Source organism: Oreochromis aureus, linkage group 22, assembly GCF_013358895.1.
Source record: "Oreochromis aureus strain Israel breed Guangdong linkage group 22, ZZ_aureus, whole genome shotgun sequence".
Classification (NCBI taxonomy): domain Eukaryota; kingdom Metazoa; phylum Chordata; class Actinopteri; order Cichliformes; family Cichlidae; genus Oreochromis; species Oreochromis aureus.
Window position 1 is genome coordinate 3,084,178 of NC_052962.1, and position 4,604 is coordinate 3,088,781.

Here is a 4,604-nt window from a genome sequence, read left to right on the forward strand (position 1 = left end):
TTAATACAGTTTCAGAACCTACTCACAGTACGTGCACTCAGAGTCTGCTTTCAGTTTCACTTCTGCAGGAGCATGCCTTGCAGACGTGTTTCCTGTCCCTGCTCTTTGAGTGCTTCACCCACTGAAGACTTCAGTATAAGAATATAAAAACATTCAAAAGCCTTTAAAATTATAGATTCAACTCAACAATTTAAAGTGGTTCTTCTGGACTCGTAATAAAGACTTATATAATACCAATATATTTGAACATCTGAATGCAACTGAATGCAACATCACTATTAATAATGAAATGGTAATGATGATTATAAAAATAGCAGCAAATAATAGCAGTAAAATATTTCTATTCTTCACAAAGTTAATAACTAGGAGGACTCAGGATTAGATATGCATGTATCTACAATCCATGTAACTGCTGCTAGTGAGTTTGCTATTAACATAAGGTGTCAGGTGACTGACAAACTATGACACACATTTTAGTTAATGAAATCTTGAATAAAGTAATAAAACACAAAGTAATTGAGGAAGTTAATGAGAAAAAGCTGAGGAGCTGCAGGTTTTAGATCCCTGGTCTAGCTCTACTTTATTATTGGTTTTCTTAACTTAACGTAAGTAAAAGGCCTGTTGTGAATTAAGTCCTTTAGATATTTCTTAACCTCCTAAGACCCGAACTCTTCCACGGCATGCATTTTTAATTTCTCTTTGATATTTGGGCATATTGGGACCCAATGAATGTAAAAACAAAGAATTACCAGATTTTTTTTTAACCTTATTTTTGTTTTTAAGAAAAATAAGAGCCACATATGAGGATATTAGTTTAAAATTTTGATAGAACAGTAGCAGTATAATGTCCTCGTAAGTGGATACCAGGCCCATGTAGAGCAAAATTGAGTATTTTGGTCTAAATAACCCAAAATGTGATGTCCACATATGTGGACGCCAGGTCCTAGGAGGTTAATGAATTGAAAGTTAATATTTTGTTTGTTAGTGCTGAAAGTCTTTTAAACTTATGTTTCAGGAATCACAACAGTATAGCTCAGAGGTTTGGTATAATATCAGGCCCAGGATATGGTTGCCAGTGGAGTGTATATTGAGGGTAATTTAAGGAGAGGCGTTTCCACTCCAGAGCTAGAACATTAGTCTCAGAAAGGCAAGTAGACTTTTATATTTGCATTTATAGATTGGTTTATGTAGATCTTTTTCAGTGCATAATGAAATTAAAAATGTGGCTTAATACACTGAAAAAAAGAGCATGTTCATAAAAGAGAATAATTCAGTGGTGGACACTGGTTGCACACAATTGTTTTGCTTTGGCAGAAACTTCAACAACTTCGTTAAATCAACAAAACTTATTCATATTCAAACCTGTGCATTTTCCGTTGATGAAACGTGATTGAAACATGTTTAGATGAAGTAAGTTGAGCTAACTAAGTAAGTAACTATGTACCCCAAGTAGTATTGGGGTAAACTTTTACCCCAATACTACTTGGTCACTTGAATACTACATGTTGTCTTCATATTACAAAATTGTCAACAAAGTCTAGAGTCTGGTTAACATAATGAATTTACAACGTCGTCCTCTCTTTTTCCAGGTTGCAGGGGGGCTGGAGTATAACCCCAAAGTGATAGGTTAAGGCTACATCCACACTAGCCAGGATAGATTTGAAAACGGCGTTTTCATCTGAAAACGTTCCGCGTCCACAGTAGGGTTTTCAATCGTTTTCACAGAGTTGTGTGTCCACATTGAAACGGCCAAAAACGCTTACGTTCCAGTCCTGCGCATGTGCAAGAGCGAGTGAGAATTAACGAATTTGAAGAAAAGCTATCTGGAGCATGTACAAACTGATATTAATCTTTTTAGGGCTGTCAAAATTGAGAGCAATCAAAACAACTGCTTTATAATGCACTCCGCTATCTTTGTTTAATTGGTCACAAGAGTGCATCACATGACTAAAATGCGTCATCGTTTTAGAAAGTCTGCGTTTTCAAGGGTCCACACTGCGATAGGACAGCTCCGTTTTATGCGTTTTCGAGACTGTTTCCAAAGCGCTGCGTTTTTCGAGAGTGTTTCCAAAGCGCTGCGTTTTTCCTTGAAGAAAATGCCATCTCAGTTTGGACGGGAGGCCAAAACGGAGAGAAAATGCGTTTTCAAACGAAAACGCATTAGTTTGGACGTAGCCTAAGAGGCAGGGTACTCCCTGGACAGCTCACCAGTCTATCACATAGAGACAAACAACCATTTGCACTCACATTCATGGGCAATTTGGAATCACCAATTATCCTAACTCTAATTGCACGACTTTTAACGGTGGGAGGAAACCAGAATACCCAGAGAGAACCCACTGCAGACTAGTCAGATTGTGGATTTGAACCTAGGATCTTCTTGCTGTAAGGGAACAGCACTATCCACAATGCCACCAATCCAGGCATACATGTTTTGTGTATACCTGGATTGGTGGCTATTGCTCTTCATGTATGACCGAAGAAAACCGCCCACTACATGGGCTACAAGGTTATCAGCAATCAAAGAAATGACAGTGCCTTTTAGGATTTTCCCCAAATAGGGCACTTAAATACCATCCTCTTTAAAGGTTTTTAATAATGTCCCAACCACTGGGACAACCACATTTTTGAACATCATCAGCCTTGCACAAAAAAGCCAAGTAAGAGGTTTAAAAGAGTTTATTTACAGATAGACGATCATTGTGAGTACACAGACTGGCGAGAGGACATCCAGGAAGGGGAAGCATCCAAGTGGGTCCAAACAGTTAGGGAATCCAACATGCATTTATTATATGTCTTTGTGTGGAAATGTATGCTTTTAACAGTTCACAACTCCATCAACACTGTTTTTTCAAGCATTTTTATTGGTAAAATAAGTTATATTTCACACTTTTTGTTTTCTTTCAGAAAGAAAGAAAAGAAAGAAAAGTACATCAGAATCAGAATACTTTATTAATCCCTAAGGAAATTATGTGGTTACAGTTGCTCCAAGACAATAATAAGAACAGTAACAGACATATATTGTATTATTTAATTTAGTTCAAAGTTAGATGGAGGAGTTGTACAGGGGTCGTTCAGTGGTGGATTTGGGTAATCTCAGTCTCTTACTGAACGTGCTCCTGTCTTAGGCAGCACGTCATGGAGTAGGTGGGAGGTATAAACCATCATTCTCCTTATCTTGGACAACATCCTCCTCTCCATGTAAGGAAGAGGATTCCCTTACTACTATTTATATTATAATCTTGTTAGGAGTTTTCCTGTTTTGCAACTCAGGTCAGAATAAAAACGCTCAGACAGGTTTAACGTGTACACGGGTGAGACTCAGAGAGAGACTCGCACCGTGCAATAAAAAAAAACAGTCTTTATTCACAGAGCACATACAGGAAGAGATACAGGAAGAGATAAAATAGACCCGTGCTGCGTGCAGGCTTCCTGTAGAGTACAGAGTGTATGTAACTTCCCCATTTAGGAGTCTGTACAAAATGTGACTTCCCTATTTAAGCTTAATACTGAAAAGAGCAAACACATTTAGATAAAGAAACGTACTTTTAAGCATAACATAATAAAAATCCCAAAATCCTGAAATCTTTTGACAAATCTGTATAGCACTTTACGAGTACCTTTCACTTTATTAAGAGCACTTTATCTAGCACTTTAAGCATAGATTTGCACATGAAGAACATTTGCACACACGAAGTTTAATTATTTATAGAATATTTATTGTGTATTTCACAATCAGTTGGTAGCCTTTATTCCACGTCTGCACAACTGCTCTTCATCAAGAAATGTGAAAAGGAAAAAGTTGTGATTGAGAGTAATAAACTTTACCAGTAAGGAGAACTAACGCAAATGTGTGTGTGGAAGTCTAAGGGGGTGCAAAGAAGTGATTGCAAGATGTGATTACTCACCTTTGTTTCCTGTGTTCTCTCCAAGGTGTTTGGGCAAATGTTTCCCTGGAGGTCCAGACACCATTTAAAGGTTCCGGGAGAGGCCATGAGTTAAGAGACTGTGGAGAATCTTTGTTCCCCACACCAACACTTTTGTTGGTTTTTGTATGGTGTCAGATTAAAGTGTAAAATATTTAATAATATGAAAATTTTAAATGTATTTATATATTTATTTATTCAAATTGGTGTATTGTATAACGTGGTGGAAGGTTGGGATTTAAGAATTTACCGGTGAGTGGAATAATGGTTTAGTCTGTGACAGCTGAAGGTATTTAAGGCTGCCAGCTGTCAGTAGAGAGAGTGAATTGATTGTGAGGAAAGCTGCATGAAAAATAAATACTTTTTGTTCCACTAACACTTGTCTTGGTCTGCCTCACTGGGATTCCAGCCGCTAAGGGCCGCCCTGTTACAAGTGATGTCAGAAGTGTGTCATTCATGCTACAGTAAGAAGATGATGACAAAAGAGGGAAAAAAGCCACGCCAAGAGGAGCAGCCGGATGAAGGAGTTGGAGCTTCATCTGACCTAGAGACCATGGCAACAGCAAGCCATGAGGACAAATTGGAGGAACTTACTGGATTGGTGAAATCTCTTATTCAGTCTCAAGCAGCCAGAGACCACAAGTGGGAGAAAGATTTGTCACGTCAGGAGCAAAGGTG